Here is a 25,904-nt window from a genome sequence, read left to right on the forward strand (position 1 = left end):
TTTATTGCTGATACTACAAGTAGTAGGTTGTCTTCATACTTATGTGTTTGAAACCCACGAAAAAAGAAGTGAAAGTACGCCATGACGGAAACAACGAAACAATAATCAGGGCCCTTTCAGAACTCCTCTTTAGCCCCAGTAATGGCTTCGTCTTATGCATCGGAATTCTCTAGAGAAATTTCTTACAACAATTAGAACAAAGAAAACTAACCCTCATTCAAAACATCTGTTCTTTTCCATCTACTCACTGAATGCATGCGCCCATTAGCATACCGCCTATGTTCAGCTGTCATCTCGTGTTTACGGCCGAGAATTTGATATTCCTGTTCCTCCTCACGTCAAGGAAGAAGTCAGACTATGAATATGCAATCGCATCTTCCAATGAAGGAAAAACGATCAAAGCACGATCTTTTTATTTGCAATTAAAAGGAAGCCTATACAGTCGATTATGCTTGGCACGACCGCATCCAGAGATGACGACTCGCGTGACGCGGAGCATAAATATGTTGCTGATCGCCATTCCATGGCCTAGCATGTCAGTGAACGCTTCTCATGGCGGACACGAAGGGTAATAAATAAATAAAAAAGACAAGAAAACAACTCTCTATACATGTATGGTGCGTCTTGCAAACACTTCCGCGACCCCTTATTCTTTTTTGCATCACAGCCTTCTTTTGTTTCCCATTGTTCACCAGAGCGCGGCAGAAATTTTCGGCTCCTCAGCAGCGAGTGACAGCGCCTCGCAAAGAAAAGGAAGCCCGGACGTAGGTGACAAGCCCGCACGATGTCGGGGAAAAACTTCGGGCGAGTTGCTCACTGCTGCTGATGTAACATATACGAAACTGTGGCCGACCCTTTCATGCTTCTTTGAGTGCGCTCGTCTAGCCGAGGCCGCGTTAACAGCAACGAGCCTCTTGAATATTGATAAACGACGCTATGCGGCAGCGCTGGGTGCGAACGGATGAACGTGGAGGAGATGGGTGACGAGAGAGAAAAAAAAAAAAAAAAAGAAGAAAACGTGCAACTTGTCTCGGCAGCTTGGCGGGCGACCACCCTCGCTGAAGGCTGGCTTGCACTGCGTTCCGCTCGGTGGCGCTGGGTGCAAGAAGCTTTGTACGTCAAAATGGGCGGTTGGGACGAACGTCTCTAAAAAAAAAAGAAAAAAAAAAGAAGAAGAAGAAGCATAAAATAAATTTGTGAACGATTGCCCAGGCAGGATGACAGTATGATTCATGTACTCCAGCGTTCCCAAGAAACGGAAACATATCAACCCGTCGGAAACGAATAGCTTCCCATCATCATTTTGTTTAAATTTGCCGCCTACACCCCCTGCCGCACTCTCACATTTGAAACAGCATATTCACCTTCAATGGGCTAATTAATTCGCTAAGAAGAAATTTGCATCCAGAGATACAAGCTTTATTCTTTTGCTCTTCCGGTATAAAGAAAAAGAAACTTGCAATGGCCTCTGTGATTGCTGTAGCAACAAGCGAACAAGAAGAGGAATACGCGACACGTCCGACAGGCAAAGGAGAGCACGCGAGCGTCCCCGCTTTCAAGGCTAAAGAAAAAAATGAAAGTGTATAAACACAGAAGAAAGATCGCCCATACCCGTTGCTTCATCTTCAGTGTGAGGTGAGCTATTGTTTCTTTGCTTTTTCCTGTTGCGTGACAATGGGAGGCGAACTGGCGGCGACACTTTGCATAGCACAGAAGCCACGGCGCGAAAATTATTCCGTCACGGTTCCGCAACCACCGGCCGGCGATTCTCAGAAACGCGAGTGGTTCGCGCGCAGGGGGTGCCCCGCTGCGGCGATTTCGTCCCAGCAGGCGCGACTCTTCTTGTTCTCCTTTTTCTTTCCAAAGTAGTTATCTCAACTGGGAATAGTCATTACAACAACAACAATGAAGAGTCGAGGATAGTACTTTCGCGTTCCATTGTACCCCCTTCTGCACAACGTTAAACGAAGAGGAAGATAGCTTAAAAGAGGGGAGGTGGACAGGAAAAGAAAGAGAGGCAGAGCGAGCATGTATATTTAGAAGAGCAGATTATGAAAGTGCATTTCAACAAGGCAAAGAAATTGTTCTTTCCACGCAGAGTATCGACGGTAAAATAAATACCATGACAGAAAAAAGAAGGAGTTTGAAGAGAAAGAAAAGAGCAGTAACTTCTTTTTCCTGGCGGAATAGAAACCATGCTAAAGTTCTTTACCACATGGATAAGGACAAAACTAAGAGATCTCACTTACGATCCACTGACTTCAAACAGTCTATGCTGTGAATTAAGAAAGGTTTTATATAAGAGGTAAAGCCAGTGCAGTCGGGAGTAGTTTGATGTGGAATGCAGGATCTTCATTCAAACCAGCCTATGTAATTGGAGGAGTAATAGGTAGATTTTACAACTCTTAATCTACCCTGTTGCATAAATTCAAGCTAGCTTTCGTGTTTTTCGTCGTGGTCTCAACTTTTCCTGCATACCCTTTGTTCCTGAAACCAGGTGTCTGAGAGCTAGCAGAATAATTTTACTTCATTAACTATGCTAAACTTTGCCTAATCGTCCCCGCCATCTCTTGGAAGGAGTAGCTGACCTACCTCACGGCCGCTGGCCAGCATTTGCTGCTGGAGCGTGTACAGGCTGTGGCGACCACATATGAGGCCCCGGCCTCTGGGGTGACCACCCTAGAAAACACGCCACAGGATGCTTTAGAAAGAAATGTTATAGTACAGGCAGAATTGCTGCACTACTAAGCAGAAAAAAAAAAAAAGCGGAGTCTACGCTGTGAACAATACGCGAAATGAATATTTGTTCGCAAACTGTAATAAAACTGGAATAATGTACCCATAGACCAGTAGATGACATTTAATAGAATGGCAACAACTGTGAAATACGAAAATTTTCAACAGAACTCTCTCCATAAACAAATTCCCTGGTAAACATTTTAAGTTGGAAACAGAGAGTGAACGTGAGAGCTCTCGATTTACGAAACATTACACCGCTGGCGAAGAGATTCACTTCACTTCCTCTGGCAGCATTACCCATTTATGGCAAGGGTAAATGGTAGTACTACCATCCCATTTCATTTACCGTGTGACATGTAATACTTGCACTTCAGTCACTCCACCACAGCACCTGAATCCTTTGACGCTCGTTTGAGGGGTGGACACAATCTTGTTATACGAAAGCTTTGCGGATGAGAACAATGGCCGTGTGTGCGCGAGTTAATGTCCAGAGTAGATTCGCCCATTTCTCATGGGCTGTTTCGAGAATGAACAAATTGCAACAAACGGAAAATAAGAAACACACGTGTCAACGGCTGAAATGAGCGCTCCGTTCAGATTTACGGCGTTCTTCCGCTCATAAATACATGGGACTGCATGCCTAGATGCTGCCCGCAGTACGCTATAGCACGAGGTTGATCGATTTATCTCAGCGCCCCTCACGCCAAAAAGGAGAACGGATGGAGTGCCAAGGAAGGAACCTGCGTGGACGGACATTGCAAGTGAAGTGGACCCCGAATCTCTATGACCTCCCGAGGACAGAGCGGGAGGCGCTTCCGAAAGCATCTAAATCAAGTGAGGCCCTTCCCGCCGCCCATCCCCATCTCTATACTCCGACGCAAGTATCTGTCCATCCCTCGTTTCTCTACTACCGAGAATATAGCGCGTGCGAGGAAACATTTTAGGCCAACGGTTATGGTTGGACAGCCATGTTGTCCAAGCCTATGGGCGGCCATGCATCCTTGGGGACGAAGTCTACCGGTTCCTTGAGCGACCATTTTTCTCGTTTCTTCTCTGTATTCATAGTTTGCTGTCTCCTATTCTCCGTGTATTTACTCTGCGTAAGCAGCCCAATCTCAGAATCTCAGCGCTCTCTCTCCGTCTCTGCTATTGAGTCCCTGTCCATTTTCCCAAACGCTGTTGGAAGCAAGGTGGATGCGCTGACGCCGCGAAACTTTTCGCCGAATTCACAGCGAAGACCGGAGTTGCACACTAAGTTTCTTCTCGACCCGCGTATCCTGTACTTCTTTCTTCTGTAGGACAGAAGAAGTACAGTACACGTGTCTTCCGCACCCCCCCCCCCCCTCGTTTTCACAGAATGCATGTGACCGTAAAGCTGCTTTCCACTCTATGTGACCGTTACAAGCTCCTCGTGTTCTGCCACTGCAACTGTTATTACTATCGGCGCCCGTGAAATACGACCTATGTTCACGAGAAAAATACTAGCACAGGTCGGCGGCTGAAAATTTCTGGAAACAATTCTAGTTTGCTGCAAAAAGCTAAAGACATCACAAGGCAGATTACAAAAGCTTAATTTGTGAGTGGCTGATTATTAATGGTGACAGGCAGGCATGTGCTTCCGCGGTCGGACAGCCTTTATTCATAGTTCAGAGCCCAGTGAACTTGCTTCTAACTCGTGTAGGGGAGCCCTTTTAGCATTCATAGAAGTCATCGCCATTGGAAAGAGCAGGACCGCATATCTTATTACCAACAGCAGAAATGCAGCACTGGAAGTACATTACCAGCCTCATAGTGCAGATCAGAACCAAGCCTTGTTGGTTCCTAACGTTTGGGAAAGGCTGTATACGTCAGCCACAAGTCGTTGATACTTTGGGGGTGGAGAAATAAGTTTTAAGAAAGGATCGACGAAAGCAGCCTCTGCCGAGCAGTTTAGAAGTTGATGTTCCGCAGCAGTGGAAACGAAGCAAAGAAAACACTGATTCCTGGTTGAGGACCAGGAAGTCGGACTGCAGCGGCAAATGATGCACAACAATGAGTGTTTGGTCAACGGTACAAAGCTGGAAAGGAAATGCGGTTTTTGACAAACAAAACAAAATTAACAAAAGATAAAACGCCAGCCAACATTCCGACAAGTGAATGTGGCGCGTAAAATGCCTTCGTATGAGTCTATAGACAAAACCTAGCCGTCTTATCGGAACGTTTTCTGGTGGACTGGCGCTTCTCCTGGACCATTCCTTATTTTGTTTTCAGTTAGCAGCGCTGTTGACCAGCATAATTATGAGAGATCAAGCCATGCACCAAAGATATTAGTTACAAAAATGACAGCCTAAAGAAGCGTAGTTGTATAGCGCCCGTTGTATAGCGTATAGCGCCCGGGGTATTCTTGGTGATAGTATAGGTTTCAAAGAGAAATTGGTGCTTCACAATAACTGACACGTTTGAGCGCAATCAGCCAATAAGAATAACCTTTTTACATCACACACACACACACACACGCACGCACGCACACACACACACACACACACACACACACACACACACACACACACACACACACACACACACACACACACACACACACACACACACACACACACACACACACACACACACACACACACACACACACACACACACGCACGCACGCACACACACACACACACACACACACACACACACACACACACACACACACACACACACACACACACACACACACACACACACACACACACACACACACACACACACACACACACACACACACACACACACACACACACACACACACACACACACACACACACACACACACAGACAAAATGCAGAGCTATATATCTTCGGTGCGACGGCCCCCTTTCCCCTAAGAAACGCGGCGACCAACAATACGCGTCATAAAAGCGCACAAGAGACGACGCTGCATCCGTACATCACAGGAGAACAACAAAAAAGAAACTGTAGACATGATGGATAAAAACTTATCATAAGGAAAGGAGTTTTGATCTCGCAGATGCCTGCCCCCGCACGGCCCCTCTGCACTCAAACGTCCATGCCCCGAAGGTCCATGACGCTCACAGCCCGGCTTGTGACGGTTTCCTGGTTTGCCGGGTCCGTAGAGCGCAGCATGTATGGCCTCCGAGACTTCCCCAGTGATGAGGTCCTCCAGGCTCCGCGGGGGAAGGGTCAAGATGTGTTAGCGTGTAGTTGGGGACAGAGGGTGCAGGCGGTTGTAGTGTATACAGGGTATGATAGAAACAAAAAAAGGAATAAGGAAACCCTCGTTCGCGTACTCGCAGATTGCTTCTCGTTTAATCGCTAGTTTTAAAATATGTGCGTTGGGTGGCCGAGTGGTCTTTCGCATAATTGAACAGCTTAACCAATCGCTTTAACCAAGCACCTGCTTTGGCATATGGTCTCGTGACGTTACGCCACGCGCTGCCCAGTAAGTGCGCGGCCCATGCCACCTGCCACCTGAGACCTGCCAGAGTCATGTCTGCTGCTTTTCGTTCGCATTGCCTACAACGACGACAACGATGGAGCTTTTCCAGAACGGGGTCTTTTAACCCTATCGCGTTCAAGCAGCACAGCGGCAAAACTATGCAGTGACAGTGTATTCTGCAATAAAAAACAAAAAAAGCAACAGCAGCAGTGCATCGGATGGCGCGAGTGCAGCGAGAGCCTGTCGGGGCCTCGCACGCTTCGTTTCAAGCCATGATGCCGTTGCGATGTCTGGTCGTGATAGGTAAACCCGTGTCCGCGCAGCTTTAGTACCCGTACTCCATCTGTGCCTCATGAACAACGGAAACGGAAGGCATGCATGTGGAGCTTGGGGTGAAACAGCGGGAGGCACCCTTGCTAGAGGACCACACGCGTCGCGGAGGGTGGCTATACCGCCGTTCGTCTTCGGAGGAGGCTGCGGTCGGAGGGTGGTCGTGAACCTCTTCGGCCCAAGTCTTGACCCCGTTTCGGCCGCTGATTGATCGCTGCCAGTGCAGGTGCCTGCCATTCTTCCAACCGATAGTGCATGGCTGCGCAGATGCGCCAACCGCCGATTGGAAATTGTTTGGTGTCTTACAAGGAGGAGGAAAAGGGAATATCGGAAAGACGGATCGATGGAGGAATTGAGAAGAAAACAAGCCTCTGAAGTGGAGGAAGATCACTAAATGCAATTTTTCGTTACGATGCGCTCGAAGCGGGTGAAAGCACGTCTGTCTATGGCGTAGTGCATTGAGGAACAATAGGGCGTACTAAATGTGTCACGGCAGACATGCGAGCAGCACTCTATAGCCGGTATACGCATAAAACACAAAGGCATACCTGAGTAGTATAGCGAAATGTCGTCTTCTGTATGTAAGTTGTCTTGCGTTGTAATTCTGTAATTTTTAGAGCACAGCTACATTATATGATATATCCAAAAATTGCTTTGCGACCGAAGAGTTCAGATGGTCATGCGAGGGTTTGCGTGTGTTTTTACCATCCCATCGTTGACCCTATCACCAGGAATCTCCGGTTATTTCGAATCGGCCGTACATGCTGTAGAAAAAAGAAAAAAAGAAAGCGAACAACGCATCTAGTCCTATAGAGGGGCTAAGTCAAAGTTGGGCTTAAGTAAAGGAAATTTCCGTTGCCCAGAATGGCGTTTACTTTATTAAAGCAATTTCGATCTATTCTTGTTGCGGCCACATCTTCGAGATTGATTTTGCTGTAAGCTTAAATTTTTTTTGGCGTAAGCTCCCCTTTAAGCATATGACACGATAGCGGCTTGCGGTCCTCTCTAACTACAAACTTGCTCATTAGCATACAGTCGCATGACATCACTTTGTGTGGAACACCGGACGATATAAGTACGAACCTCTGCTCAATCCGAAGCCGTGCAAGCGTGCCTTACGCGGCATAGGCGGTAGCGCATCCGGCAACCGACTGCAGCCTGAGGCACAAAATTCTTGAAATGTTTCGTTAAAAAAATATTTTCACTTTTAATTGGCGTTACATATGGTGTTTTAATCACTTTAATTCCGCTGGGACGTCACGTCCACGTCAGTTCCCGGCGGAAATTATTGCAGGGCTCTCCACTACGGTGTCTCTTATAGAGCTTTGTGGACGTCAAAACTGTTCCGGGGTTCTTGAAGAGTGCACTGAACTTACAAACGTAGCTCAAAATAGCCTGCGGCGGCTGCGCACGAGTTTTTAGCGAATGTATACTTTTTGAGCGGCATGGAGATCTAAATGGCACGTGCACTCAGGTGGTGGAAAGAAACGCGTTTCTGGAAAACGACCGTGCCTGCATACGCTCAGCAACCCTAAAAAAACAAAGACAGAAAAAAAAAAAGCAAGAGCTGGGGTGCTAGGTCAGGAATTAAAGCTGGGACATTAGCTACGTAGCCCGTATCATCGAGTTAGGAGTAACAATGCGACTCAAAAAACAATGAGCACAAGACCCATGCAATTGTATCTTTCCTTAGAATAAAAACTATTTTAAAGTTAGTTATGCGTGTGCATCGGCATATGAGTCCGCGTCTGGTTTGCAGTAAGATCTAATTTTCAGCAATTTCAACCAACATGCCCTATTTTCCCAATACGCGTACACAGTGTGTAGTCATGCTTTAAATAAACTCTATGGACCGTCACCACCGAAGAAATTTATCCATTAAGGCTGCAAATTTTTCTCTCTGTTCGTTTGACCCAGAAAGGGGCAGTATATAACGTCCCACTTCTCCGTCACAATCACGAGCGGCGACCGAAAGGTCTGCGTTTCATTCATTGTGCACAGCTGGCACAACCTGTCCGCACGCGCGTGCGTATAGCATTGACACGTGATGTATGCGTGCTCACCACTAACGCTCCGCACACGGCCACCTCCTGAACCCCTCCTCTGCAGCGCGCGGACCGCGCCCTTTTCGACGGCCGCTCATCACTGTCAGTCAGTTCTCGAACAAGCCCTCGAAGCCCCGTGCAGAAGATTGCCGCAAGGTGTGCTCCTCGAACTGCATGGTCAATAACCTGGCGATGCGCGCCGCTTCATGCGCAGAGGTACTCAGATCGTGCCGGAGCCATTTGCCGCTTAGCAAATACGGTATAGACGTGGTACTTGCGCAAATGGAGATGAAATAGAGCTGAGCTGAGCGCCACGAGTGCTGAACATTAGCTGTCTTGTGGTCTTCGAATTAGTCGTGGCCGTTCGCCAACATACGCCTATTTCATTTCATTTCATTTCATTTCATTTCATTTCATTTTATTACCTTAAAGGCCCCTAAAAAGGGGTGTTACATAAGGGGTGGCAAGAGCAAAAATACATAATCACAATAACAGGAAAGTTTTGACACTATCGATGAACTGTGGTGTGCAATTAAACTTGACGTCAAGCCTAGCTGAACGAGATGCTTGATTGCTTCAAGATCCAATGGCGTCCAACACGTGAAGTAGCCGTTGTATAAGAAATAAGAAGATTGCAGTGGAATGGCAATTTCGTGTAAACCGATGTCCCGGAAAGCTCGAAGATTTAAAGGGCCGAGGAGACGTCTTGCACCTTGGTCTGATTCAAGTATACCATTTGTGTCAATGACGCCTAGTCGCTAAGTTAACATGTTACCTCGCCACAATATAGTTTACTAAAAATAGAATTTCATTCCCAATGCAGCGAGTCATATTCTGGGCAACAATGGTGGTTTTCTTCGAGATACCCGGTATTAGTAAGTTGTAATAAAGATCCCGCAAGTTTTGGATGATTAAATGAATTAGAGAAAATCATGAAAGAGCTTCCCTCACCGGAGACAATTTTATCTATATTTCATTCGGATAGAAGACTGCCCTTTATGCGTTCAATAACTTTAAGGAGTAGTCGGTGGTTGACGACCAAAACCAATTGTCGGGATGAATCAAATATGGAGAAACAATGGTAAACATTGTCTAGCGAAACGCAGTCTGTAACGGGACGTCGATCGGTTGAGCGCATTCTTTCATTGATTGGCATGTTGAGCCTGCGACGGCTGTCGTTGAACAATCATATGTCCATGCTTTGTTCAGACGCATTAGCCGATCACGTGGCCTTCGGAGTAACTTTTTCATCAAGCAATTGATCGCGCTCTTTTCTTGAACCAGGAAAACGACGATCGAAATAGAAACCCCGCGTTGATTTGGTAAAGTCTGATTTCTAGTTAGAGGAACAAAAGCTAAATATCAGTGCAACAATTAGTGTCAGAGACATCACATCTCAAGCGCACAGCCGCGGCGTAGAGGCGTATAGGTGAGGGGTATTTTGTGATTACATGTGGACGGTCTCGTTCATGTCACGATTAAAAAACAAAAAAAAACAAAAACTAGGGCGTAACGAATATATGCAAGGAAGATTAAGCACGGATAGAAAAAGAAGTCGCGTTTATCGCGTCGCTGAAAAAAAAAAAAATATATGACAGCGAGGAAAGGTACAGAGAATGCGACGAAAGGGAAGGTGGAGAACAGCCACTTGCGTCCTGGTTTTATTATGCCACCGCATTTATTTTTTTTTTCTTCCCAGCGTATAAAGGCGACATGCCACTGATGCATACAAGTATATAGGCTGGCGAGCAAACATATGTGCTTCTGACAGGAAACAGGTGTCCAATGAAGCACCGTGAGCCGGTCAGAGACGGAGAAAAAAGAAAAATCTGTTTTCGAGGCTCGGCGCTTTATTCTTTAGCTCTTCGTTCATTGCCGTAAGTGCGCAGAAACGCGCAGCTGTCGGAAGCGGCAAGGAAGGGAAAATTTTTATAGAGGGCATTTGATATAAGAATTTTCCGCTCGCCAATTTAATACCATTAAATAATTTATTAACGTAGAAGGCTTTTCAATACATTAATAATGTTTGTTAAAATAGTTTTAAATGCTCTGTATAGACTACATATATAGATAGCCCCAGCTAAACGTAACCAGCGTTAAAAAAAAAATACGATGTTCCCTAGCGAAACCGACAGATAGCTGTTGAGAGCTGCCTTTGCTAATATATATATACGGTATTCTATAGTGCGATAGCGATAAATGAGTACGTTGCGCAAAAAATAAGACGTCGGTATGATGAAGTTTAATAATTGGCTTCAAGAACAGAGTGTCAATGCAGAAGTTGCAGATTGCTTCGAACAACGACTAGGCACTTGGCTTTCATCTAGCTGTTTAGAAAAAAAAAAAGTTATTTTTTTCTTTTTTTACCAGCCGCAACGATAACTCGCGCAATAATAATAAAAAAAAAAAAACAGCTTTCACCTGATCGCGGAGCCACTTCAGTGTCCCGAGATGTGCCTCAGGCAACAAAATCCTTCTTCTTCTACAACACTGTTTCCAGTGAAGCTTTGTGCACGCACTGGGCCAGTATTTTAAGCTAGCCGCTGAACACGCGACAGCATTTTGAAGGCGAACGAATAAAGCTATACATGAAGAGTAAGTAGCTTGGTAGAAAATGCGTAGATAGCCATTTTTCGAGACGATCCACAATTTTTTCATTGATGTTTTGCTCCTCTGGCCAATAATTAAATGTTAGCAGATTAGTCTGCACTAACTGGTACCTAAAGATGCCGCACACTACAATAGGCGATTCTCGACAGCTCTCAATTGGTTTTACTGAGCTATGACACTCTATATTTTTTAAAACCTTGGTTACATTTAGCTGTGACACCATGTATATATCAAAGCGCGCAGAGAATGATCGGTACACTATATGCAAGCAACACTGAATAAAATGCAAATTAGTTCACAGGAAAAGAGAGGCTCATTATCTGTCACACCTGTGGACACCTGGGCCGTGTCGTAATGGGACGGAGGAAGCTGGCAGTGAAAGAAGAAAGAGGCTCCGGAATAATTTCGACCACCTGGGGATCTTTAACGTGCACTGACATCGCGCAGCACACGGGCGTATTTGCACTTCACCAACATCGAAACGTGGCCGTCACGGTCGGGTTTCAAACCAGATTCTCCGCTTCAGTAGCCAACCGTCTGCACAACTGAGCCCCGGTGGCGAGTTAAACAATATTCCCAAGCGTCATTTCACGACAAACGGGTTAACTACGCAGCTCTGAAATCTGCGGGCTCTAGACGTGTAATACGTGTGACTCAGAAATGCATTTCTTAGTAAGAAAAAAAATGTATATATATATATATATATATATATATATATATATATATATATATATATATATATATATATATATATATATATATATATATATATATATATATATATATAGGGAGGGGGTTGAAGCTCGAATGGGTCCGGTAGGTCATAAACTTGAAGTGGGTAACACACGGTGGAAAAAACAGCACTTTAATCCGACGTTTCGGCCGGGGTCCGGCCTTTGTCAAGGAATGTAGGATTCCTTGACAAAGGCCGTCTCGCTACATTCCTTGACAAAGGCCGGACCCCGGCCGAAACGTCGGATTAAAGTGTTGTTTTTCCACCGTGTGTCACCTACTTCAAGTTTATATATATATATATATATATATATATATATATATATATATATATATATATATATATATATATATATATATATATATATATATATATATATATATATATATATATATATATATATATATATATATATACACATTTTTTTTCTTACCAATTGTTTTATTTAAACAGACGGCTTTCATATATATATTCAAACAACTTTCCCGATTATCTATTGTATTCCAACAGTTTCGGACGGTGGACCGTCCTTCTTCAAGCTCAATTCTACCTTGAAGAAGGACGGTCCACCGTCCGAAACTCTTGGAATAAAATAGATAATCGGGAAAGTTGTTTGAATATATATATATATATATATATATATATATATATATATATATATATATATATATATATATATATATATATATATATATATATATATATATATATATATATATATATATATATATATATATATATATATATATATATATATATATATATATATATATATATATATATATATATATATATATATATGAAAGCCGTCGATTTAAATAAATCAATTCAATAAGAAAATTGAAATAAAACAAGGTAGGAATTTCAAATTGACATGCAAGAGACAATTTCTCGGAATCGAAGCAAGGCTACAAATCTAGTTTTTCTTCAATGTGTTTGTAACGGCTGACCTACATGTTATTTTGTATTGGACCGGTGACTAGCCTCATTGGCTATCGGTCCAAATATATGTGTATAAATTTTTCTTTGTATCATTGAATAAAACTTCTTGATTCTTGATCGCCGATTGGGTACCCCATGCCCGTCTGTTTCCTTGCGTTTCATTAGGAGGCACCACCAGCATGCATATAAAGAAGCATGTTAACAAACCTGCTGACATGCCTGTACAAAACGGCAGTCTTCCCCGAAATGCTCGTGTAGTGGTAATTCGGCGTGACACGCATATTTGCTCCCAGACACATGTACAGCCTTTGCCAAATGTGTAGAGCCCAGGGGGTCTGTTTCTGAGCCGTGTAGTGGCGCTGATTTAGCATTTATGGAGGTCCTTCCCTTTGGAGAGGGTAGGACAAAAATTCTACCATCCAGAGATTCGGAACCCTGGAAATGCATCACAAGCCGCACGAAGTGGATCAGAAGCAGACCCTCTACGGACTCGATACTTTTGACAAAAACTGTACGCTCTGTTGCAGTTTCGTCACGTATGACATGACGTAGTGGCATGATGCGATACGATGATGCATCGTAATGCCGTTGGCCAGGTGCTTGCGCCGTTGGTTATTGATAGAAAAACGTCTCGCAAATAAGGGGCCCGGCAGCCCGCGGCTGCATGGCCGGACAGTCGAGAACCGGATATTAAAGCTATTTTTGTTTGACTCGGATGGTTGTCTTATGTACGATTTCTGGGTACATTGTTGCAAAGCATTTATTTATTTATTTCTACGAGCGTGACTTTTTATCGGGCCGTTCGTCGAACGTACTCAGTGAAGTACGCAGCGCATGACCTGTCGACTGAGGTTCTCGGTTTTCATACTATTGCGCATTTATTACTGCCTCTCTCTTTGACGGTTGCGTATTGGGACAACAAAGTTCTTACAAGGCACAAGGGACATTTTAGTGCGCGACTACTCACGCTAAACAGTGGACCAGTGAACACCGAAGCTCGCAATTTCAAGAGCACACCCCCTCACGCCCTTTTAAAGACACAATCAAAGTAATAACTGGTCAATTTCGTGGAGGGTGATGTTCGTAATCGATATTGGTGCATGGGGCTTCTGGTGTACTGGGCCACTCCGCATTGTGTCAACCTAGGTATATTTGACGCGCTCTAGCATCGTACAACACCCGACCTTTTTCGCAAGTCGCATCCATCGAAATGCAGCAGTTACATTTTACTTCAGCCCACGATGATAGATTTTGCAACCGAATCCCAAAGTCGCTTCTCTATCACGACAGTTCGTAATCGATAATGTGCGTAGAACTTACACAGCTAAGAACTACGGTTTATTTTTTCTCGAAAACATTTTAAGTAACTAGTGCCCTATGCACCAGCAGCTGGTTTCATGGTTTTAGCGCCAACAGTGTATATATACGTGGTCTAGTCACCGAAACTTCGCGCAGTCTTCTAGTGGTAAACAACGTTAGCGCGCGAGGGAGACGCGTCATCGAATGCTCCTGTGTCTGAGAACAATGGCTCCCGCAAATAGTAGAGTAAAGGTGGGTTCAGACGGAAGGACCGGAGCGCGGACGGTCCGCGCGCGTCAGCACGGATCTGGTGCCACGTGATCACGCGACCGCGTGTCCATCCGGTCGTCGAGCCAGCGGACCATCCGCGTGTACGCTCCTCCCCCGCTGTTCGCGCCCTGCCGAAAACCTTTCTACCGAGAGATTCAACATGGACGCCGAGTGAAAACGTCGTCTCGCTGCTCTGGCTGTTCTACCTGAAGTGTGCGAGGACGACGAGGAAGTGAAAAAGCGTTCATTTATTGCAAGCGTTCTTTATTGCAAGCACCTTCAATATTTCGGTGGGCAGCAGCGCTAAAAACGTGACTGTCGCTTCCTCACTGAGCGCTTTTTTCGCCACTTCACCCATAATAAGAACTAGAAACCGAGTAAAGCTACAACTCTGGCACACCCCACAAGCACAAAGTACGATGCACTGCTGCGAACATAGAGCGAACGACGCAGCGCATGCACAACAAACAGTACCCCGCTCGAACTGAATACGAGACCAAACACGCGGGCGTAGCAACGCGGAGGTAGCAACGATAAAGCAAAAAGAAAAAAAAAATCTCGGTCCGCGGCGGATGCTCGGTCCGCGCGGACTGAATAATACTAACGCGCACTGGTATCGTTCGACTCAAGTAGCTAGCTCGTCACGGGACTATATGTAGGTCCCATGAGCGCATGCCAATAGAAAAGAGAAACCGCGTTCACGAGATGCAAACTCGGCTAGACATCCTTCAATGCCCTGTAGTAGTCTGGTTAGTCAGGTGCTGCAAACCTGAGACGGCGCGCGCAGACCGGCTCCGGCGGTTGCGGTGTCAGGCGCGCTCTGGGCCGCGGACGGACCTCGCTCCCCGGCATCCGCGTGACGGCGCCAGGGGCACGCGCAGATTGTAGAAGCGGGCACGTAGCAGCGGCGCTGTTTATAGGTGATGATGAAACTGTAATGGAAAGGACGGCAAAGGACGGCCATGAATGAGGCGCTTGGGTGGAAGTGCTTAACTTGACGAGGCTGTAGGGAAAACTTTCGCGTCGTGGACAACATTTACCTTTCCTTCTTCCGTTTTATTTTTTTCTTTTGCGGCAGACGAACGAATGGATGATAGAGCGTGATCTTTATGAACTTCTTACCCTCAACTGTCCCCTTAAACGAAGCCGGCATGCAATACCTACTTCCGCAGTGTCTTGCACAGGGTCTTGCAGCGAGAGTTGGGATATCACTGAATTAGAGGAACTTGATAATTTTGGTAGACGGAGAACTGACCGATGAAATACGAGGGTAATACAAGTCGTCTTGCCAACCCTTGCTCATGGTGTAGCGAGATGCATATATCCCAAAAATTACATTTGCAAAGTGGTGTTACAGCAATAAATAACTTCCGAGAACAATGCATGACTGCTAATTAAAATACCAGTCACTGCTCACCAAAACGTAATGGGATTACATTGCAGTTAATTCTGAAAAGTAATTAGGTTATTCTTGAATTACTATTTGGTTAAGCGTCTGCTATTTATCTTGCATCTACTGAAAGGGTCCATTGTGTTTCATCAAAAATATAAATAATTACTTAGCTAGGTACGAAGTATTGTATGAGTTGAGGTCCTTCGGAGAATTCATAGAAATGTGCGCGAGCAGAGTTAAAGTCATTTATTAATTCTCCCTGATTCACAATATGCGCTGCTATTTCTTTATTACCGCGCATTAGTCATGGGTATCAACCATACAGCTGTGGTACTACCGGCATCAACCTATGCTCGCTCCATGTGCTCCGATAGGCACCGGTGTGCACGCATGCCGCAAGCGTGTCAGCACAGTCGAGGGATGATAAGGAGGAGGGGGGGGGGGGGGGGGGGGGGGAGGAGAGAGAAAATTAAGGTAAGGTCCCATACGACGAGGCCTTGAGCCTCGAAATACCGCTATTTATAAATACCAACCTCACCGTCATGAACGCCATTTGCAAATATCCCCTCGCCCCATTCTTCGAATATTCGGCTAGAGTCCGCTCAATTTGGGCGAGAAGCTTTGCTTGGTGATCATATCGTGCCCACATTAAGCACTGAACCAACCTTCCTTATTCCTTGATAAAGTGATTTAACGTAATCAATTTGTTGTTTTTTAGCTGAATTGTTCGATCTCGCATTTAATTAAAACGCATTCTCGCAGTTTTTTGATGGTACAATTAACGTTAATGCGCGATTACGTCATGGGCAGCGTCAAAGGAAGTGCATTGCAGCGGCCCGCTCGGAAAGCAGCAAACAAAGCCCCCCCACCCTTCCCCTCCTCCCCCGGCATAGCAGCAGCAGCAGCGAGACCATCACCGGCCGCGTCAGGTTCTGCACTGCTCGAAGAGGTCAGACGAGACAAACCGACGTGGCGCGGAGCGTCACGTGCTCAGTGCGCCGATCTGGCCATATTACTCATCCGGTTGAGTCACTCGGCTGGCCCCGACGGCGGCAGAGAAGAGAAAGAGAGGCTCCTCCTCCACCGCCGTCGGCGGCGATAAGGTGGCCAAGCGCATTCTCCGCCGATCACCACGTGCTACACGCAAACCGCTACGCCGACACGCTTACATATACACCCTACTTGCAGTTGCCGCTCGCTATAATGCGGCCACGTTGCAGCAGGTTAGGAGCACACAGAAGGCGACTCTGCGTCATATCACTGCTATCCACAGGTGGTTGCTTCGATTCATTATCAATAAATGTAACAGGTTGTTCATTACCGTTGGACCCACAAAAGTGTCCAAGAGTACGAGAGGCAAATGCAGTGAAACAATGCTTGCTTAAATTCGTTACCGACAACTAATTGCCCATACAGGCCCATGTAACATATCAAAGCTGGTATTCCCGTGTATTGCTTCATCCTCATTCAAACTTAACTGCATAGCACACATCACCTGTTACTTACCTGCGCAGCCCTGCATGCTAAGCACGCAGTGTACAGAGAACGGGGCCACGTATAAAATATTCGCTCATCAAGACATGAGCGCTCTTTACGATCACCTAAGAGAGTTTGAACCTCAATTATTCCGATAAACTTCAATGCTGGCTCAAAGGGGTAGCTGTGAAGTGCTAAGCGTAAATTAGGGTTGCGAAAATGTGATGTGCAAACCGTAGAATATACTTTTACATTTAAAAAATGCGGTGGAAAGTGTTTGTAAAAAAAACAAAAAAACAAAAGCATTATGAAAATTTCAGCTCTACAAGAGCGTGGATTTCCCATCTTAAAACGCATTTCAAAAACAATAAAAAGTTCTGTATATATATATATATATATATATATATATATATATATATATATATATATATATATATATATATATATATATATATATATATATATATATATATATATATATATATATATATATTTCATTGCGTAATTAGGGTTCTTTTCTTTTTCCCTGTTTCCGTCACTTCTTGTTAAGAGGTTAATCACGATACGGCCTGTTTTGATATTTACACGATAGAATCTTCAGAAAAACGATAAATGAGCAGCGAAAGTAACCTGTCATCCGGTAATACTTCATAATCTCATTTTAGGGCAAACCTTCCCTACTGAAAAAGTTCTGAGGCAATAACCTCACATTTTGCCACGCAATATCACACAAATCGCATAAAAAGTCACAAATTGCATAAACTCTCATAGAATCTCACACATTGTCTTAAAATATGGCATATAGTTTATGATAATTATGGCACCGCATGATATTCTATGCTATTTTTATAAGATTGTGTGAGGTCTTTGCCTCATAGAACCTTTGTTCTTTCCGTAGCGTTGAACTGTCCAATTATTTTCAACCGGCACCAAATAAAAAAAGAAAAGGTGGATGGAAAAACATCGAATTCCTAAAATTTGCCGTGTTACGTCGGAAACAGCGATAAGAAAAGTTTTGTGAAAATACTTGTGACATTTAGTTTAACCCATCTGACACAGCCAATGCAAATTTCGCTAGTGCCACGGGTCAGTGAAATACATATAATATGTCTTCACTGCACATCGCAGCTGTTATGCGGCAAACCTAAGATACCGTATTTACTTGAATCTAGGCCAACCTTGATCCTAAGGTGACACCTGAGCGTTGAAAGCCAGGGGAAAAGAAAAAGAAAACACTTTCTTCGAATGTAAGCCGACCAGAAAATTAGGAAATTGAAATACAGCAGCTACAAATCGCAAACGACACTTATTTGCCAAATGCCTCGAGCCCACCTCGCGGAGTGGCAGGATGAAGCACAATGACCAGTGGAATTCTCTCCGCGTATCTTATGGAGTTCAGTTAGGGCACACCTACGTATCATTTTTCCAGTTTCAATGAGTTCTCGCCATGTGTCAACAATTACATCCATTATATCACGAAGTACATCTATAAATCCTCGAATCCAAGCCGACCTAACGATTTCGTATTCTTAAAAAGCTATCGGGTTACAGTCGAATGAATACGGTGTTAGCATTTTAACTACTGCGATTACCTACCCTTGTGCCCCCCCCCCCCCCTTTTTTTTTTTTTAAGCAAAAATTGGCGCCGGTAAAAACTTGGTGGCTCAATTTTCAAGTCTTGTTATTTTTCTTTAACGTCCTCTTCACACTTCCCACATTCTTTCCTGCCTCACGTTCAATTTATTTCAGTTCCATATATGTTCGGTTCTTTTTATGGCTACGTACGGACGCTCTCGGTGACTTTCATCATTGGCTACTACCACGTGTTCAGGCGACAGGCACATATGGAGCCTAATAGAAAGTTATGAGTGGGAAAAGGTTGGGGAAGTCTTATTGCTATAAACATGCACCGTTCGCCTGATTGGAGTTTAGATCGTGGTCGCCGCGAGGCTGATGACGAAAGAGCGTCCGTTATTACAGATTCACCGATGTATTTCGATTTTAAACGGAGAAACTGTAGCGCCCATAACCGGAATATTACGATCGATGGGTTATAAATTAATGAGCGATCTACTTATACTCGAATAACCGATTCGGGCTTGACTAAATCGCGTGGCATTTTTTTTTTTTTTTTTCAGGGCACGAAAAGCTACGACGGCATGACTCACCGAGTCAAGCAAATAAACCACAGCTATAGTATTAACCAAGGAGTGGGAGGGATGAAGTTGGTTCCGTGACTACTTGTCAAGCAGTTCACTCCCGGCCGTTGGTATTCAACCGAAGCTCAGCACCTGCCCTACTCGTCGTTCTGCATGGCATTAGTAATTCAACAGGCGGCACTGACTTCGTTAATCCGAGAATTATTTCACGCAGAAGACGGCGTGTTCTTGTGCTCGAGTGGCAACACGCCCAGCCATACGCTATATACATTTAACGATCTTGGCAGTCGGCACTTCCGCCACATCGCAAGCGACCATTTGTTCTCTTCGTGTCATCTCGTGAAAGACACGAAGCTGTCACTTGCGCGATCAAAATGGTCTTTGTTTAGTAAATGTAACCTTTTGAAAAGTTATGATATACGTAATAAGCGTCAGGGGGACATCTACGAGTCATGAAATGGAAATAATAAGTGAAATAAATTTTTAAAAGATCACCGCAACGCCATCTATGGATTCTAGATTTTCTTGTTTTTTTTTTTGTTCTTTTTTCTTTGCGCTTTACAAAACGAATTTATGATAGGCAGATTTCTCAGCAGAGCTGCGGGCTACAAAATAACGCCCTGGAAATTTAATATTTTTTCTTGTAAAATGTGTGAATTTCTGTGTCAGTTCGTGGTAGCGGTTTGACGCAGAAATGTGTGATCTTGCAGCAGGTGTGCAAGGCTTAAAAAATATTTACTAATAGCCTTTTTTTATATATCTTCATAATATATACGTTTGCTGACTAAAATTCGGTGTCGTACCCGCAGTTGGCTCTAATCGAAGAGCGAACTTAAAAAAAAGTGACATTTTTTTCCCTCGAGGTCCGAATGCAATTTTGAGAAAGCTCAAGAAACTTCTACATGGATATAAGCATGCTTTAATTTGCCTTCCAGTGCGTAACACTGGCGTAACACAACCGGAAAACACTGGCTGTATACAGAAGGGATGAAATATGGCTTTTCGATAACCTGACGCACAGCTCGGCGAAGGAACGAAGCAGCACATCACGCAAGCCCAGCGCCGCGGTACCATGCAGGGACGGCGTCCGAGAGTATAGGCGAGTCAGGAAAACGCTGTTTCACAAGATTCCGCGCATAATCGCGCGTTTATCCCGTTCGTGCAGAAAACTGTGGAATCATAATCGGGCGGCCAAATGAAATAGGAGCGAGCCGACAGTCACCGCAGTTTCAGATGCCGGTATATCCTTCTCTCCTTGCCGCCCACTGTCCCAATACAGACGAGCGGATTGCCAAGAGTTTTGTGGTCTTCCTGCCCCAACTCATGCCGCCTTTACAAGCGCCATTTGATGGCCACTGGAATGGAAAAGATATTATCGCGATTTAATGGGGCTTCTTTGGGAGAAGGAGGCTTGTTTTTGGCTATAGCTGTAGGCGTGGGAAGAAACGCGGCCCGGCTGCCGGACAGGCAGCACGCGATGCTAGGCAGCCCACGCTGATTCTGGCACACATCCGAAAGCTCCCATGTTGATTCGGACAAAAATACACGCTCTCTGACGCCTCTGGTTGTACACACACACGCACGCACACGCATGAGCTGGACCTGCTCTTTGTTTTTCTGGAGCGCGTGGAAAAATAAAGAGCTTTTGATGCGTTCTCCGCGCGCGGACGCAGCATGTAGCGCGGCCCTGAGCATTTTTTTGTTTAGTTGTTTGCACCGATATCCCTCCGGTCGCAGGTACTATACCGGTGTTTAGGCGAACACTTTTAGAAGTATAAGGGTTCGAAAAAGAAGCAAAGTATTTTCAGTAACGAGCCGAAGGCCGCGGAAGACGTCAGTTACGATGAAAGTGATCTTAGCCACATTTATGATTAACATAAATTCAATATTTACTTTTTAATAATTTACCAATTTAGTTAAATAATGTCATGGGGAGTTACAAGCCATTGACAAGGCGATGTCATACCAGTTTTTAAAACGGCGAGAAAAAATGAAATCTCCCCACGAAGCTCTGCAGCTCAGAAAAATGCGGCACTTTTCCCCGCGTGACTAAATAGAAACTGAAACCACAGCAGGCCGGAGCATGGGTGTAAGTGCAACATTCACTGATGACGCGGTGAACTGGCTATATGGCGATAATTTCGAGCCATTTCTTACATTATACTACGACATTCACTTCCTCTTCTTCCATAGCTCTCAAAAACTGAACACTGAGTTGGCGATGACTCCTTTTCTTGTACCAGACTGTGAAGAAAAACAAAAACAGAATTGCGTTGTATGCAGGCTTACAATATAGTCTAGGGAGATCGAATAGGGCTCCATAAATGCAGTGCAGCGCGTCATAACGGAAGTTGCGTATGCACTCAGCTCTCCACGCACGTCAAGATCCCTGTCTCAGCTTGTGCGAAAAGAAAACGAAAAAAAAAAGAAAAAAAAGCTGAACTTCATAGTGTGGAGAGCTTTAAAGAATGACATTTCCGTCGTTTTTCAAGAATAGATACGTTATCGAGCGTCCTATTGGCACCAGCCACTAGACTGTCAGTAAATGTCAGCAATTTTCTAATTATCTGCATGATTAGAATTACGTTAATGAAAATTGAAGTCAGATACTTTGTTCCTGAAAATATTTTTTCAGGTTCCAAATCCTTATTTTAAGCTATTTTTAAAAGTATTTTATTGTAACATCCAGCGTATCGTGAGCAGCGTTTGACACTGCTTCGTCATGCTTAGTCTCTGGAGGCTGCAACTATGGTGGCTAGATGAGTACTCAACTATGCAGGGCTGGTAAGGTAGAGAATGCAGGTGTTCTTCCGATGCTTAACGATACAAACAGGAGAATGAGAAAACGTGAAATCCCACTCGCGGCCGCAAAGTGATTTACTCAAAGTAATTATCCATACTAAGCAACAAATCTGGTGGCATCACGTGAGGTCATCGCTCTCTCGACCTATCAGCGAATTTAGTCACTGACCACACAGAGCTGATTTTTTTTTTTTTTTCATAGTGCGGCAATTCTAATGACACAGTGCTTAACAAAGCAGATATACTAACGAAAATCCGAATGTAACTGCCGCAGAAATGCGATTACGATTGCCCACGGAGGCAACATTTCTTTTTTTGCGCACTTGCAGAATTGTACTGTATTTAGGCTTGCGTCTACATTGCACATCTATTTATTTCTTCATACTTAACCAGCCAAAGGACGAGACACAGGAAAGAAGAGGACGTGTCTCGTCCTTTGGCTGGTTAAGTATGAACCCTTACCAACTTGCCCAGTCGTCAACCTTGTTCTTTTCATTTCTTTTCAGCTTTCTGTGTTGCGAAGCTGAAGGAGGATAAGAAACCAGCCTATTCTGCTTACGCGACCATGCGTGCAGTGTCCGCTGTATACTCCTGTGGTCTATTTCTTTTTAGAACGCAAATTACGGTATTTTTCTGCCGATATATTAATTATTCATCAATTACGTTTCTTTAATATAATCTATTGTTCTTGTGAGACCGAAATCAGATTTTCACTGCCTTTCTCCCCGTGCGAACAATGTATTTACCTCCAGCTACTGCAGCGAAAAATGACATACTCAAAGCTGTGTCTGCAGAAGAAATCGCTATCGCTGCTAAAAGAAATGAACAGGAGGTAAAAGATAGAATTTTCGGACAAAAGCTACATCGCTATTCATCCATTCGTTTATTCATAAAACTTTATTCATAAGGATGACTTGAGTTATGAGGAGGAATCTGGTGAGTTAGGTGAGGATGAGGGTGCCGGAGTCCGAAATGAAGTCTAGCCAGAAACTATTAGCTTGAGCTTGGCGTTGGTATTGGGGGCCGTTAAATGAGTATTCGCAATCTAGTTGGGTGACGTACTCCGCTGAGTTGAGCGAGAGGGAGGTTCATCACGGGGTCTGCGTGTTGTCCTCCCTTCGCACTTCATGCCTTGCCGCGTCGATTTCTCCTTTTTAATTTCCATTAGAATGTCATTAACTGGAGTTACTTCTCTGACCCGCTCTGCACGCTTACTATTTCCTTAACGTTAAACCTACCATTTTCCGTTCCATAGTCTTCTGCGTTGTCCTCAACTCAAGTAGCACCCTTTTCGTTAGCCTCCACGTTTCAGCCCCATAGGTGAATACAGGTAAGATGCTACTGTTATATATTTTCCTCTTGAGCGGTACCGGTAAGCTGCTAATCATAATATGCGAGTAATTGTCAAATGTTCTCCGTCACAATCTTATTCTCTACAGTTACTTCCCTTTCATGATCCGGATATGCGGTATACTCGTCCTAAGTAGACATATTCGCCTATACCTCTAGTGCTTCGCTGCCTTTTGCAAACTGTCGTTCCTTCCCGAAGCTGTTGAACCTTACCTTAGTTTTCTGCATATTGATGTCTATATCTACCTTTCTGCTCTTCTTGCCTAGGTCACCAATAATTCTATACAATTCATCCCCTGAGTTACTTACTAGCAAGGCGATATATCTGTTAAATATTTTGTGAGTTAGCTCTGGTTAACATAGTTGAATTGCGAAAGCAACGGCGGAAGCTTCTTGTGCCTGATCATTATTCCTGTATCACGTCCTATCAGTGTAAGATGCTACATTATTGGGGACACTTAAGCTCATCCTTTAAGGGTATGGACGCGAGAGCGTAAGTTACCAGCCCACATATAAAGTCACGCTTCAACCAAGCCGTATGGACGTGCCTGCGTGTCGTAGGGGTAACGAGAATGCAAATGGTTCTGGCAGGCTGATTCTGATATCACCCTCTCATATGAAAGGAGCGACCCGAGTTGGCAGCTCCTGCCCGTAGCATAGGGGTAACGTGAATTCAAACGTTATGGCAGGCTGATTTTTTTATGAGGAGACCGTAGCTATGCCTCTTCACGGCGTAGCTGCGGCCACCCGAAGTCTCCCTTTGGCTGTCGTAGTGTTGCTTTCGCAATAAAATTAATTTTCTTTCAGATGACTAAAGAGAACAAACCACAGAGCTGCACCTGAGGACATGAGACTGAAGATAGTTGATGAGCTAGACATTCTGAGGTCGGGAATCAAGGCAAGGTTGAGAGACTTGCCTAAGCCGCGCCGCGCCGTCCAGTGTTAGAGGCCATATATGAATATTCAGACGGATGAGCCAGGAATGGTCACTGAACCCTTTATCCCGCACTTACTGATCGCTACAGGATGACATGCAACGTCGGTGTGGTCATCGAAGAAAACTATACACGGCGGGCCGTACTCGAACCTCATGGCAAATATTCCAAAAGTATTCAACAGTTCATGATGTATAAATTTGGTTAGTACAAATTCGGAAATACACCTATTGATTCGTTCGATTAATCTAATAGGAGGACATTTGATTTGCTATTTGAAATTTTCAAATGTTCGCACAACCCTGCTAAAGTGAACTTTTACCCAAACGAGATCTGCGGTGTGGACGCCAAATTTTAGTCTCGAAACTTCTGCGTGACAGCCTTCGAATTCATTTTTCATTTAAAAAAAAAAAAAAGAAAAACCTTTGAGGGAGGAACGGGCCCGCCGGTACGGACCATTTTGCTAACGCTGCATTTTGGCGAAGAGAATGCAAAGTGGAGTAAACAACATGGTGATAACACTCGTCCTGTTGCGCTGATGTTCAACTCGACTTGTTTATAAAGCAACCTGCATACGAGGGGTAGAGCTCATTCGCGACCATTAACGAGTGGGCGAGGTTTTGAAGTCGTGACTTCAAAGCGTGATGTGGTTTCTGCAGCTTTCGCGACAACGCGAGCGCCTCTCCCGCTCCACCGGTTTGCGGTATTCGCGAATCTGCTCCCAATGTACTATAGACTTTATACTATACTTACCCTAATTCCCTCTTGCTGAGTATATGCACCCGTATTGCTGGCAAATCTGTGCAGTTTGTTTCTCTAAGCACTCGCCGCGGTGCCCCTGCTTCCTGCGTTGCCCCTCCCCCCCCCCCCCCCCCTTCCCCCCCTTTTTCGTCCCAGCCGCGCAGCCCTTAAGCCTGCGCTGCCAAATTTAACGAAAGTTCGCTCCACGAGGTTTGTTTTGGGAGTCTGTTCTTTATAAACGTCATTTCCTTTTTACCCGAAAAACATTGAAGTGAACCAAGTTTGGTGTTAGGGATGCGTCTTCCGCCCAGCTTCTGGGGAGCTTCGGCAATCTGTGGCGGAAAAAAGACCCTTCCTCTGTTCACGGGCTTTTACGCTGAGGTAGCTTGCATAATAAAGCTGTGGTCAGGGGCGACGGTTGAAGAGCAAACTTGCAAGCGCTCGTTGGACGTCGGGCACGTTCCAAGCCCTTCCGCTTTGCTTACGAAGGAGAAACGAGGTAAAAGGATTGCGCCTTGCAGCCACAGGAACGTGCTCTTCCGGGATGCGTTCGTTGGCGAACTGTTTGAAACAGCGTGCACATCACATTACGTTCAGATCGTGTTTATGATGAGAGCTTGCCGTTTTGGGATTGAACGATG

The 25,904-nt window shown here is 44.7% G+C and overlaps 1 long non-coding RNA gene across 1 annotated transcript in view; it reads right to left on the minus strand.

Annotated features, from left to right (window-relative positions):
- Window positions 1-408: 408 nt before the first annotated feature.
- LOC146207476 (uncharacterized) overlaps window positions 409-25,904 on the minus strand; it is a 311,118-nt gene continuing 285,622 nt past the window's right edge. The window contains exons 2-3 of the long non-coding RNA XR_014703326.1: window positions 2,593-2,679; window positions 409-1,146 (exon numbers count right to left, since the gene is read on the minus strand). This is a non-coding gene — a long non-coding RNA (uncharacterized LOC146207476). The remainder of the gene's footprint in view (window positions 1,147-2,592; window positions 2,680-25,904) is intronic.

The sequence above is a fragment of the Amblyomma maculatum genome, chromosome 1 (genome assembly GCF_055883805.1).
Source record: "Amblyomma maculatum isolate TAMU_Amacu chromosome 1, ASM5588380v1, whole genome shotgun sequence".
Classification (NCBI taxonomy): domain Eukaryota; kingdom Metazoa; phylum Arthropoda; class Arachnida; order Ixodida; family Ixodidae; genus Amblyomma; species Amblyomma maculatum.